At 40.5% G+C, this 14952-nt stretch overlaps 1 long non-coding RNA gene across 1 annotated transcript in view; it reads right to left on the bottom strand.

Moving 5' to 3' along the window:
- Nucleotides 1-14952, bottom strand: part of LOC149122948 (uncharacterized) — a 29486-nt gene that overhangs the window by 11921 nt on the left and 2613 nt on the right. Inside the window, exon 2 of the long non-coding RNA XR_016217295.1 lies at nt 1208-1286. This is a non-coding gene — a long non-coding RNA (uncharacterized LOC149122948). The remainder of the gene's footprint in view (nt 1-1207; nt 1287-14952) is intronic.

The following is a 14952-nucleotide window of genomic DNA, read 5'->3' on the forward strand; positions in this document are numbered from 1 at the left end:
AAGATAATCGAAAATGAATCTTGATATGAATGGAAGGGGAGAGGGAGTGGGAAAGGGGAGGGTTGTGGGTGGGAGGGACGGTATTGGGGGGAAGCCATTGTAATCCATAAGTCGTACTTTGGAAATTTATATGCATTAAATAAAAGTTAAAAAAAAAAAAAAAGAAAAAAAGAAAAAAAAAAAAGACACTTTTTAATGGACAATTTACTAAAATAGTGATGTTACATTTTTAAGATTTCTCTCAATTTTGCTTGGAAAAAAACATGGAATTCTCTTGTTTCTACATTCAAGCTACTGGAATCTTCTGTTTCAGTTGAAGCTGATTTCCAAAATGCAGGTGTATGCATATGTGTGTTTAGAAAAGAAGCTTTAACACCCTTTCATGGAGATTGTAGATATTCTACTTTAATACTGCATCACAACTTAACAAGCGGTAGTTTTTGTGTTTTTTTTTTTTTTTTTTTTTTTTGACAGGCAGAGTTAGACAGTGAGAAAGAGAGAGACAGAGAGAAAGGTCTTCCTTCCGTTGGTTCACCCTCCAAATGGCCACTATGGTCGGCTCACTGCGCCAATCTGAGGCCAGGAGCCAGGTGCTTCCTCCTGGTCTCCCATGCCGGTGCAAGGCCAAAACACTTGCGCCATCCTCCACTGCCTTCCCAGGCCACAACAGAGAGCTGGACTGGAAGAGGAGCAACCGGGACAGAATCCAGCGCCCCCAACTGGGACTAGAACCCGGGGTGCCAGCACCGCAGGCGGAGGATTAGCCAAGTGAGCCGTGGTGCCAGCTAGCCCCCGCCAACAAACAGTAGTTTCTTAAAGATTATGCAAACATTGTGAACTCATTTCAATGAGTCCATAACCTGTATATTCAAAATAATTGATCTTGTTGATACTTTGAATTGATCTTTTATAAATGCATGATTTTTAAAATTTATGTACTAGTTACTTGAAAAATATAAATCCACCAAATACTGTAACTCTTTCAAATATTGGCATAGCTCTTTATATAATATATCAAAATATTACATGCAGCCATAGTACCTCTGTCTTCATCAAAAAAGCCATAGGCATTGGAAAGTTGTCAAGCTCATGATGGCAGATAGGAGTTTTCCAAAATCTTAATTTTCACGTGGAAACTTGAACTTTATCATTGCAATAAATAGCAAATACTGTCTTTTTTTTTTTTCCTTTAAAGTGACAGACTTACTTTATTCATTTCCAGGAACAATCTGCTATACGGGTGGGAGAACTTCCATTGTACTCTCTTGAGCATTTGATAATTGAGTCTGTGAAATAAATGAACAGCAGGGAAATTCACAGGAAAAAAGGTACACAAATTTATTATTTGCATGAAGACATCCCAGGAAAGAAAAGTGAGATCTAGTTTATATGCCCTCTTCAAAGGGGAGAAGTGGGAGGGGTGTAATTTTGGGGGCAGGTGAATGGGCCCTCAGAAGAACAGATGACAGTCTCTGACAACGTGTAACCTGTGTGACATCAACCTTCAGTCTCCTCTCATCAATCTAACCTTTCTAGTTGATGAAATTCATGGGGATGGGATGGATGTCAGCTGAGTTCCTTTTGGAAGATCTTTCTCTACGCAGATAAGGGGAACTCAGAGAGGCCCCTCTTTGCATTTGCTGTCCCCCAAGTGCCTTCACTTTGAAGTCATCAGCAGACCAAAGTGGCGCATATCAGGGAGGCATTTCCTGAACTGCCAAATACCCACCTCTACCGAGACACGCTTTATCTGTTTGAAACAGTGGAAAAGCTTGTCATCCTGTCTTCTGTTGTGTCTGCCTCCTTTGCTACCTGAACCTTTGGGTGGGACTGGGTTCCTTAAGCTCTGCATGTAGATATGTTTGTCACAAGAGGACTTTTGTTTGCAGCTCGAGTACCCAGCTGATAGGCCTTTCCTCATTGCTTGCATCGCTTGAGGAGATAGAGAGGTATATACGGGAATAATGAAGGTTTTTGTAAGGATTCATGGAGTAGATCGACCAAATCCCCATCTCCAAAGTCAACTAATCAAGGACAGAGAATTTCATGACCCTTCTCAGACCCGTGCTGGTGCCCAGATGTCTGCAGGATTTAATCACTTCTTGACCTTGCCCTTCCCCTTCTTCCTCTTTTTCTGCCACTTATACCTTAAAACAGCCCATTACAAGGAATGGAAACGATAATTTTGTAGCACTAAAGCCCCACTCTCTTTCCTGTTTCCTTGTACACCAAATAGAGTCACTTTCCTTGCTTCAACACCTCTCCCTTGAGTTACTGTTTTTTTGTTTGTTTGTTTGTATTTTGGTGCAGCATGCAGACAAGTTTGGATTCAGTAACAAGTTGTTCTTTCAAGTAACAGTGCTGTTCATGAAAAAGCTGCTAGTTCATCTTACAACACAAATAATTGCAGAAGTTTTTTCCCTAAAGATAAGCATCACATTTCACTATGGAGCTGAAGTGCTTTGCCTGTACTTTCCAGCTTATCACACTGAATATTAAAAAGTGTGTACTCAAGAGTGGAGCTATCATAAATTAAACAATTTTTTCTCTGATTCATTGAAGATATTCTTTAGTAAAACTGATGTTTTCCTGCAAGTTTTTGTGCAATGACTGCTGGTGCAATTTGGTCATATCCTGATTTGTGCCAAGTTACTTCAGCTTTATCTACCATTTTGTTTGCACAATCATTATAAATTATAGCACAGCGAAAAGAGAAAATAATGTTTTCATAATTATTATGAAAACAGTTTTGACTTCGCAGAAACCTTGAAAAGGATTTAGGGACCCAGAAGAGGCCACATACCATATCTTGAGAGTGTATGAATCAAATCTTTTCAAGATCCTCCATGGCCTCAAGAACAAATAACTTGTTTTGTAATCCAACATCTTTGATGGGCCAGCGTTGTGGTACAGTGGGTTAAACTGCCACTTGTGACACTGGCATACCACACTGGAATGAGTTTGAGTCTCTGCCACTCTGCTTTCAATTCAGTTTCTCTTATGGACTAGGCAGGCAGCCAGTGAACAAAAAGGAGCTAAGAGGTTCCCTCACAGTCTGCCTTTTGTAGCCCTGCGTCATGAATCCATTCCTTCACATGCCATTCCAGCACACCCACATTCCCATGATGCACCTAAGCTTCCTCCAGCGTGAAGAAGACACCATGATGGACATGTGTAAACTGAGCTCCTCATGGAGATGTCATGAAACTTTGCAAATGACATCACACTCACTGACCCCTGCCCAAACTCCACTGTGTTTGTATATTCAACTAGGGCACCATCTTCTACCCAATAAAGGTGACCACTGAATGCAGGGGCAGCTCGTTCTCTCTTTCCCCACAGATACAGATTCTCCTCATGGTGCATGTCTCTCCTCGTGGGGCTGCCTACATTCATGCCTGAAGGTGTACCCTCCCTCTCTCTACCTCTTCAAAAAAATTCCTGCTCCCATTCTTGCACTGCTTTTACCTCCTTCTTCCCATGGAGGTCGGAACCTGGAATACAACAGCTGGGGAAACTATTCCCAAAAGACTTCCTGCTAATGCACCTGGGAAGGTGGCAGATGATCCAAGTACTTGGCCTTCTATAACCCACTTAGTAGACTTAGGACTTCCTGGTGTCTAACTTTATCCTGGCTCAATCCTGGCTGTTGCAGCCATTGGGGAGTGAACCAGCATATGGAGGATCTCTCTCTCTCCCTCTCTCTCTCTTTCTGTCCCCCTCTCTCTTTCTCTCTGTCACCTACTGTCTAAATAAGTAAATAAATCTTTAAAAATTCTTAATTTAAGGCCAAAGACAGGTAGCCTGCAGGTCATATTCAGCCTAGAAACATGCTTAATTTTGCTAACTCAGAGTTGTTTACAAGCTTGAATCTAGAAGCTGTTAAGTGGAGCAGTGTTTGTTCACCAGTTCTCCCTAAGACTCTACTGCTCTTTATCATCTGTTGCTCATTTCGCTGCACTCACTTAAGTTGCTCATTTGATCCCTAAAAGCAAAGATTTGTCCCAACTTTTGTCTCCAACCACATCTGCCAGAACTTCAACAAACCTTTCACCTGAGGCCAGCTGCACTAATGAGGCATTATTATTTTTAAAGATTTATTTATTTATTTGAAAGTCAGAGTTACACAGAGAGAGAAGGAGAGGCAGAGAAAGAGAGAGGTCCTCTATCTGCTGGCTTACTTCCCAGCTGGCCACAATGGTCGGAGCTGTGCTGATCCGAAGCTAGGAGCCAGGAGCTTCTTCTGGGTCTCCCACGTGGGTGCAAGGGCCCAAGGACTTGGGCCATCTTCCACTGCCTTCCCAGGCCACAGCAGAGAGCTGGATTGGAAGTGGAGCAGCCAAGACTTGAACTGGCGGCCATATGGGATGCCGGCACTGCAGGTGGTGGCTTTACCCGCTATGCCACAACGCCGGCTGAGGCACTATTATTTGTAACCGCACTCATACTTGGAATCCACTTTTTGCTTAACTGCATATTTGAGTTCTTTTCATTCTTCAAAACTAAACTTGTCATCTATCTTGTTCAAAAAATCTTCACTGGAAACTTGAATCTGGGTGACAGCTCCACTCCAAGCCCTGATTAAAGAATGGCAATATCTCTTGAGGGTAGGGAGGACATATGCGACCTTATCAATCCTTGTAAATTTTTACCTTTTCTTTTAGAATTTTATGGTATATAGGATATATTTATATTTCTAGAATACGTAATTGTGCCCAGAGATTTAAGATGTCTATGAAGATATTATTGGATTTTTGTGTTACAGACATTTTCTTTGTCCTCTATAGGTGTATTAAACACAAGCTCTTGAGACCAAGGGAATCACTGAAATAGGGTGTTATTGAGCCTTTATAGATGCTAGAGAGAAAATAAAAGAACCAGGTCTTGGGACAAGTTCCCACAAGTACAAGTAGGGCCAAGTAGCAGACGGAAATATGCAACTGAAAATGATTAGAACAGAGGTTCTTGTCTCCCCACAAGAAGAGAGACAAAGATTAGAGGTAGGCAAGCTAACAAAGCTTAATGAAGCAGATCTGACAGGCCAGGTGGGAAACTGCGCCAGGGACTGAGTGTCCAGTCTGCATTTAGATTGGGATTAAATGGGCACGGGTCCAATTCTTCCTGCTGTTTCTCCTTTCCCTTACCTCTACTTCTGGAATATTGTTGGACAAAGGACTTGTGGGATATGAAATTCCCCCCAAGGCTTTATGGCCCAGTACAATATAGTCCCCTTGATGCAGGGCCAGGAAGATCCTCCTGCAGCGTCTTTGGGGCAAGGCTGAGAGCCCCTGTGCAGTTAACAGGCATGGCAGGACTGCTGATGTGCAAATACTGGGCAGCTCCAAAAGCCTGATTTGTTTCTAGGGCTGCTATTCTCATTCCCACAGGGACTTTCCTTTGCCCTGTTTCACACGCATAAGCTAATGTAGCCATCTGGGATGTGAACCAGCAGATGAAAGATCAATCTCTCTCTCTGTAATTCTGCCTTTCAAATAAATAAATTAAATCTTAAAAAAAAGAAAATTTGGGGAAAGAAGACATAAATTTCATACAATGAACCTATAATGGTATAGATAGGAGGGCCAGGATTACATGAAGCGGGAGCAGCTTTTGGGTGGAGGGCAGTCCATGGGGATGGTAATTGTTGCTTCTGGACTGGTTGGAGTTGCAAACCAGATGTAGCGGCACCCAGCAATCATGCTGGCGTCTGAGTTAAAATATTTAGCACACTTTCAAGAATGTAAATTGGCCTTTTGTTCTTTGGCTTGTAGCTTGTTAACTCATTAACCTTTCCTGTCTCTTGGACCTTGGACACCCTAAGAGGTATTCTTTGTTTATTTGTTTTTTAAATTTTTTATCATCTCCTTTTTTTGTTGAGGTATTTTGGAGAAAAATCATTGATGAATGCTGTGAGTTCCTTCTTTTTCTGTCTGTCTTGTTCAGTTGCTCCATATGTTGTTCAGCACTCATCCTAATTGGCTGGGGAGGCTATGTGTCATGGAGGAGAAGAAACTAGATAATGATGATGAGATGTATTTTAATCCTATTATGGGCATAAAAAGTTGGTAGAGAGGGAGAGAAAGAGAGAGAGCAACAAGCCAATCACTGTTAGGACCCTTCAGTGTTTTTTCTTTTTCTGGAAGTATCTGGTTCAACTTCCCAAGAGAGCAGGATGCTGGCTGGAGTTCAGTACACTGATTTACGTAGTTGGGACAAACGAAAGGTACAATATTTGAAAATACTAGAAATCAAAAGAATGTAAAATATAATTACCAACAATGGAACAAATCACATAGATGATCAAGTTCTTACATCTTGCACTCAAAGAGGATTTGGATAATTCTTTCTTCATGTGTCTCTACTTTTAGAGCTGCTTATTCTGGTGCAATAAATACTGTAAGTTATTGTGCATATTCCTCTTTTTTCTGCTAATAGATAATCTAAAGCAATGTTATGTGGCACAATCTGAGTACGAGTGTAATGAGCAAGACAGTCTAATAATTCTGGCAGTGCCTTCTGCTATTTGGCCAATGGTGTCAGAAAGGTTTCTGATCATATCTCCTGTTTACATAAACTCTGACACTAGGGATAAGAAATCCAATTATTGTTTGGCTTAGGTTGTCCTGATAACCTGCCAGCATGCTCCTGTATCTTTGCTTCATGGAGTGTGAATTTTTGTGTCAAGAGAGATGAGTAATAAAATATCCTAAGAGGCTTGTCTAAACAGCGGTGAGCCCATCCTTGCTAAGGTGACTCACTACCTATGCCACAAACAGCTGTGTATCTTCAAGTAGGTAATCTAAAACACAAAGAAATGGACAGGTTTGTGTAGCATGGTTGAAATGCATAATGATCCTGAGAACAAAATTATTACAGCAACGATAAGAGAGGCATAAGATTCACACTCAGGAAAATTCAGCAAGTAAGATTCATGCACCCAAGGCTCTTGACATGAGCTGCCTAGGCTATGGAAGCCTTTTGAACCCACAAATTCCATCAGTATTTAGACAAGGCCATAAGCAAAGTGGTAGTTATCTCCTCCTTTCAGAGAAAAGTACCTCTTTCTTTGATTGCCAATTCTGTCCACTGGGGTCTCACTCACAGAGATTCTTCATGTTGAACATGTTTTGCTACAGTGTCATGGCTTTCCATGCCTGAAATAGTCTCACAGGCTTTTCAGCCATTGTCATTCTATGGGTCTGCTGTGTGGACTGCTTCCCATGTTGGAACATTCTCTCCTTTTTAATTCTATCTATTATTATTATAGACACTTGATCCTATTTAGATGATGATTTTAATACTTAATGCAATCTATATGTTCACTTTAACACTTAATATGATCACTTTAACACTTAAGATGGCATTTTTACCATCCAGCTTAATGGGATTTGGGGTCCCAAGACAAGTTTTTAAACTGTACCCTTAGAAGTAATTCCATAGGTATGTCTGCAGAACTGTTCAGCTTTGCAATTACAAACTTCCTCCTCCCTCTCCTATTCCTACTCTAATTTTTTTTAACTGAGATCTATTTTCAATTGATTTTATACACATATGATTATGGGTTTTGTTTTTTTTTTTTTTTTTTGGACAGGTAGAGTGGACAGTGAGACAGAGAGAGAGACAGGGAGAAAGGTCTTCCTTTGCCATTGGTTCACCCTCCAATGGCTGCCACAGCCGGCGTGCTGCGGCTGGCGCATCACGCTGATCTGAAGGCAGGAGCCAGGTACTTATACTGGTCTCCCATGCGGGTGCAGGGCCCAAGCACTTGGGCCATCCTCCACTGTACTCCCCGGGCCATAGCAGAGACCTGGCCTGGAAGAAGGCAACCGGGACAGAATCCAGCACCCCGACTGGGACTAGAACCTGGTGTGCTGGCGCTGCAGGTGGAGGATTAGCCTATTGAGCCACGGCACCGGCCCAACTCTGTGTTAACTAAAGAGTTCAACAAATAGTGTGAAGAAGGGAAAGAAAAAATTGTTCCTCGACAGTCAAGGCAAAGGATGTTCAAGTTGTTGCTTCTCAAGTCGTTGCTTCTCAAGTCGTTGCTTCTCAAAGGGTCAATTTCACTTCTAAAGATTTCCTTTTAGATGCTCTGTTAGTTATCACTGATCAGGGAGAGCATACGGTACTTGTCCCTTTGGGACTGGCTTATTTCACTAAGTATGATGTTTTCCAGATTCATCCATTTGTTATTGCATTTAATTTTTAAACACTGTATAATATTCCATAGTGTATGTATGCCATAATTTCTTTATCCAGTCTTCAGTTGATGGGCATTTAGGATGATTCCATGTACTAGCTACTGTGAATTGAGCTGCAATAAACACCGGGTTGCAGATGACTCTTTTATTTACAGATTTCATTTCCCTTCAGTAAATTCCCAGGAATGGAATGACTGGGTCACATAGTAGGACTATGTTCAGATTTCTGAGTTATTTCCAAACTGTTTTCCATAGTGGATTTACCAGTTTACATTGCCACCAACAATGGATTAGTGTAACTTTTTCCCTACATCCTCACCAGCATTTGTTGTTTGTTGATGTCTGTATGAAAGTCATTCTAACTGGGGTGAGGTGAAACCTCATTGTGGTTTTGATTTGCATTTCCCTGACACCTAGTGATCCTGAACATTTTTTCATGTGCCTGTTGGCCATTAGGATTTCCTCTTCTAAAAAAATGTCAGTTTGGGGCTGGCGCTGTGGTACAGTGGGTTAATGCCCTGGCCTGAAGCGTCGGCATCCCATATGGGTGCTGGTTCGAGACCCAGCCGCTCCACTTCTGATCCAACTCTCTGCTATGGCCTGGGAAAGCAGTAAAAGATGGCCCAAGTCCTTGGGCCCTTGCACCCACGTGGGAGACCCGGAAGAAGCTCCTGGCTTCGAATAGGTGCAGCTCTGGCTGTTGCAGCCATTTGCGGAGTAAACCATTGGATGGAAGATCTCTCTCTCTCTCTCTCTCTCTGCCTCTTTTAACTCTGTATAACTCTGACTTTCAAATAAATAAATAAGTCTTTTTAAAAAATATTTGTTTAAGTCCTTTGCCCATTTGTTAACTGGGTTTTTTGTTTTGTTGAGGAATTTCTTGTTCTCTATGTATTCTGGGTATTAATCCTTTATCAGCAGCACAGTTTGCAAATAATTTCTTCCATTCTGTCAGCTGCCTCTTCACTTTCCGGAGTATTTCTTTTGCAGTACAGAAACTTCTCAATTAGGTGCAATCCCATTTGTTTATTTTGGCTTTGATTGCCTGTTCCTCTGGGGTATTTTCCAACAATTCTTTTCCTGTGCCATTGTCTTGCAGGGTTTCCCCAATGTTCTCTAATAATTTGATGGTGTCAGATCATAGATTTAGGTCTTTAATCAATTTTGAATGGATTTTTGTGTAGGGTGCAAGGTAGGGGTCTTGCTTCATACTTCTGCATGTGGAAACCCAGTTTTCCCAGCACCATTTGGTGAAGAGATTGTTCTTACTCCAGGGATAGGTTTTTATCTCCTTGGTCAAATATAAGTTGGTTATAGATGTTTGAATTGATTTCTGGCATTTCTATTCTGTTCCATTGGTCTAACCATCTGTTTTTGTATCAGTACCAGGCTGTTTTGATTACAAGTGCCTTGTAGTATGTCTTGAAATCTGGTATTGTTATGCCTCAGGCTTTGTTTTTGTTGTATAAGATTGCTTTAGCTATTTAAAGTCTCCTGTGTTTCCATATGAATTTCAGAATATTTCTTCTATATCTGAGAATGTCCTTGGTATTTTGATTAGTATTGCACTGAATCTGTAAATTGCCTTGGGAAGAATGGACATTTTGATGATATTGATTCTTCCAATCCAGGAACATGGAAGATTTTCCTTTTTTTTTTTTTTTTGTATCTTCTTCTGTTTCTTTCTTTAATGTTTTGTAATTCTCATCATAGAGATCTTTTTTTCTTTTTCTTTTTCTTTTTTTTTTTTTGACAGGCAGAGTGGACAGTGAGAGAGAGAGACAGAGAAAAAGGTCTTCCTTTGCCTTTGGTTCACCCTCCAATGGCCGCCACAGCCGGTGCACTGTGGCTGGCGCACCGTGCTGATCCGAAGGCAGGAGCCAGGTACTTATTCTGGTCTCCCATGGGGTGCAGGGCCCAAGCACTTGGGCCATCCTCCACTGCACTCCCTGGCCACAGGCCACAGCAGAGAGCTGGCCTGGAAGAGGGGCAACCGGGACAGAATCTGGTGCCCTGACAGGGACTAGAACCCGGTGTGCCGGCGTCGCAAGGCGGAGGATTAGCCTAGTGAGCCACAGCGCCGGCCTCTCATCATAGAGATCTTTGACATCCTTGGTTAAGTTTATTTCAAGGTATTTGATTTTTTTTTTTTTTGTAGCTATTGTGAATGGGATTGATCTTAGAAGTTCTTTCTCAGCCTTGGCATTGTCTGTGTATAAAAAGGCTGTTGTTTTTTTGTATTGATTTTATATCCTGCTACTTTACCAAACTCTTCTATGAGTTCCAATAGTCTCTTGGTGGAGTGTTTCGGATTCCCTATATATAGAATGATGTAATTTGCAAATAGGGATAATTTGACTTCATTTTTCCCAATTTGTATCCCTTTGATTTCTTTTTCTTGCCTATTGGCTCTGGCTAAAACTTCCAGGACTATATTGAGTAGGAATGGCGAGAGTAGGCATCCTTGTCTGGTTCCATATCTTAGAGGGAATGCTTCCAATTTCCCCTCATTCAGTTGGACACTGGCCATGGGTTTGTTATAACTTGCCTCAATTGTGTTGAGGAATGTTCCTTCTATACCCAGTTTTCTTAGAGTCTTCATCATGAAAGGTTGTTGTATTTTATCCAAAGTTTTCTCTGCATCTATTGATAATCATATGATTTTTGTTCTTCAGTTTGTTAATGTGATGTATCACATTGATTGATCTGTGAATGCTGAACCATCCCTGCATACCAGGGATAAATCCATTTGGTCTGTGTGGATGATCTTTCTGATGTGTTGTTTGATTTAATGGACTAGAATTTTGCTGAGGATTTTGTGTCTGCATTCTTCAGGGAAATTGAACTGTAGTTCTCTTTGTTGCAGCTTTTTTGGGTTTGAGAATTAAGGTGATGCTGTCTTCATAGAAAGAATTTAGGAGCATTCTGTCTCCTTCAATTGTTTTGAATAACTTGAGAATAATAGCAATTAGTTCTTCTTTAAGTGTCTGGTTTAATTCATCAGTGAAGCCATTTGGTCCTGGGCTTTTCTTTGTTGGGAGGATATTTATTACAATTTTTGTTTTGGTTTTGGGTCTGTTTTGGTTCTCTATGTCTTCATGGCTCAATTTAGGTAGATTTTATGTGTCCAAGAATCTATCCATTTCTTCTATATTTCCAAGTTTGCTGGCATACAGCTCTTTTTTAGTAATTTCTGATGATTCTTTTTATTTCTGTGGTGATTGTTACATTTCCTTTTTTATCTCTAATTTTATGGATTTGTATCTTCTCCCTCCTTTTTTTTTTAATTTGCCAATGGTGTGTCAATTTTGTTTATTTTTTTCAAAAAACCAGCTCTTCATTTTACTGATATTTTGTATTTTTTCATTTTAATTTTTGTTGATTGCTTCTCTAATTTTAATTATTTCTTTTCCCCTACTAGTTTCTGGTTTGAGTTGTTGTTGTTTTTCCAGATCCTTGAGATGCATTGGAAGCTCATTTATTTGGTGCCTTTCCAATTTCTTGATGCAGGCACCAATTGATATTAACTTTCCTATCAACACTGCTTTTTCTGTATCCCACTAGTTTTGATTTGTTGTATTGTCATCTTCATTTATTTCCAGAAATTTTTAAACTTATTTTGATTTATTCTATGAACCACTGTTGATTCAGGAGCATGTTATGCAGTCTCCATGTGTTTTCATATGTTCTAGAGATCCATGAATTGTTGATTTCCAGCTTCATTCCATTGTGGTCTGAGAAAGTGTGTGCTAAGATTTCTATTTTTTTGAAGTTGCTGAGACTTGCTTTATGGCTTAATCCTAGAGAACGTTCCAAGCACTAGTTAGAAGAATATGTAGGGGGCCGGTGTCATGGCTCACTTGGTTAATCCTCTGCCTGCAGCACCGGCATTCCATGTGGGCACCTGGTTCTGGTCCCGGTTGCTCCTCTTCCAGTCCAACTCTCTGTTGTGGCCCGGGAGGGTGGTGGAGGATGGCCTGAGTGTTTGGGCACCTGCGCCCGTCCAGGAGGAAGCTCCTGGCTCCTGGCTTCGGATTGGCACCGCTCCTGCTTGCAGGCTGGAATACCATATTTGAGTGTCTGTCTGAGTCCTGGCTGTTCTGCTTCCCATTCAATTTCCTGTTAATGGCTTGTGTGGAAGATGGCCCAAACACTTCCAGAATGGAGTTCCTGCCTCCTGGTTTTGGCCTAGCCCAGATCTGGCTGTTGCAGCCGTTTGGGGAGTGAACCAGTGGATGGAAGGTTCTCTTTCACTTTGTTGCTCTGCCTTTAAGATTAATAAGTGATTAAAAGAAATCTAACATGGAAAAAACCACATAGCTGTAGAAACATCTTAATTCTTTGAAGACTCAGTTTTTTTTAAGTGATCAAAGACCCAATGAAAGTAGCACGAAGCACATAGAATCTCATTTCTCTCTCTGTTTTTGCAATTTACTAAAAAATACAATGAAAATCTTTTATTATCTATTATATGCATTGCATAAAAATCTTGTTTAAAAGGGAAACTCAAATTTTATGTTTGTATTAGTGTGCTATTAATAGTAATATTTAAATTTAACATTTTTGCAATGAAGTCATTTAAGTCAGTTCAACCACACAGATTTTTACTTTCTTCTCCCAACTTTCTATATCCATTTATTTTTATTAAAGCATTCTTCATTCCTTTATTTTAAAGCAACCTCTAAAGTGTACAAAATTATCTTTTTTTATCAACAAAAAACCAACCTTTCACCAAAAATATATTTATACTTAAAGCAGATTTGGTTTTCTTAGTAGTTTTTTTTTGTTTTTTAAGATTTATTTATTTGAGAGACATAGTTACAGAGAGGTCTTCCATCTGCTGGTTCACTCTCCAAATGGCTACAATGGCTGGGGCTGGGCTGATCCAAAACCAGGAGCCAGGAGATTCTTCTGGGTCTCTCACGTGGGTGCAGGTGCCCAAACACTTGAGCCATCTTCCACTGCTTTCCCAGGTTATAAGCAGGGAGCTGGATTGGAAGAGGAACTGTAGGGACAGATTGGGTGCCCATATGGGATGCCAGCACCATAGGTGGAGGCTTAGCCTACTACGCTGTAGCACCCATCCCTCTTAGTTTTTTTAAATACACATATTACCTGTAACTCTAATCCTTAGCAATTATAAAGCAGTCTTCTGAAAATGAACACAGTTTTATAATTTTTAGAAACATACATTTCTCACAGAACAACAGGGCACAATAATATTTTTAATAGACCAACAATTTCTTGTGTTTCTATAAAATTTAAGGAGTCCTTAGTGATTAGTGTTTTATTACTTTATCTTACTTGGAAGTGATCTGGATACTTAATGAATATTCATCATTCAAGTTAACTTAGTAAAACTGAAACTGATCCCTACACAGGGCCTTGAATGCAGGTGCTAGAAACCATAAGGTCATTGTCTCTCACCATCTCCTGGCCTCCTCCCTTTAGCTTAACCTTTCCCTTGTCTGGTTTCACTAGAAGTAACTCACTGAACTGAGGGAGTAGGGAGGGCAACCGGCCCTACCAGGTCCCTAATCACCAGGCTTCTTTATTTCCCCTATAGATAACATCTCCTGTTCACTCTTGTCTTGAGGGGGGTCCAAGTGAAGAGTAAATATGATTTTCACACAGCCCCCACACTGACTGGAGCCCATTTGCATTATCAAAGAACATGACACCACTGACCAATCAAAGGAGCTCCGCCAGCACTGCAGACCAAAAAGTGACTTGGACAGAAGCTGAACGTGCACTTCTCAGTCCCAGTTTTAGAGGAAAGAACACTTATCCCTGATCCCTCCTGGGAGCCTAGGAATTAAGCCATAGCTGCCAGGCTCCTGGCTCCAGGCTTTGTAATAAACACCTCCTTGCCTCTATCACCCTGCTGCCAGTGATTGGCTTATTATGAGTCAAATGAGTGGACTCGGTTTTTGGAGTTCTGTAGCAGCTCCTCCAGCTAGGTTTGGGGTGTTCTTGAATAAATCCGTAAGGATGTAGTTATTAAAGAGACTAGAGGAACATTTAAAAACAAACGTACTATAAAACCTAGTTATTCTTGAAAGTACATTTATAAACTCTTATTCTATTGATATCTTATTTATTTTTTCCTTCTTAGCTCACTTTTTTTTATAATACCTAATACAGACAAAAGTTGTGTCCCTATTACAATAGTATTGATAGACATGCATATTTTAATTAAACTAGTAACATTCTTATTTACCAAAGATTGTTAATATCACATTAACTTGAAAAATATTCAGGTTAATTTAATTTAAGAGCACTCTGCTAATCAGTTTTCTGATTACATAGTAGACAATATATAAACACATACATGTGGATATAACAAATCACACACATCTAAACATGGATCCATAAAAACACAGACAAAATAAAGGTCTTGTAGTTTTTATTTTAAAGTTTTAGTCATGAGACTACACAAACTAGGTAATTTATAGGTACTCAGATCCATGGGAAAACAGAGGCCCCCAAAATAAATGAATATTAACTTCTAATTAAACTGGGTTGACCATACAGCTCTCTTGTTTCCTCTCAAATATCAGGTTTTAGCCAGGGCAAATAGCAAATCTTTTCAGCCTTTCTTTTCTCCAAAGGGTGAAGGTCTTCAGGTGAAACTGAGTAGAAATTTTTCATCTAGTGAGCCATGGCTCACGAGGCTAATCCTCCGCCTGTGGCGCCGGCACCCCAGGTTGTAGTTCCAGTTGGGGCGCTGGATTCTACACCTGGCTCCTGG

Source organism: Oryctolagus cuniculus, chromosome 12 (genome assembly GCF_051225735.1).
Source record: "Oryctolagus cuniculus isolate XC-2025 breed Fujian yellow rabbit chromosome 12, ASM5122573v1, whole genome shotgun sequence".
Lineage (NCBI taxonomy): Eukaryota > Metazoa > Chordata > Mammalia > Lagomorpha > Leporidae > Oryctolagus > Oryctolagus cuniculus.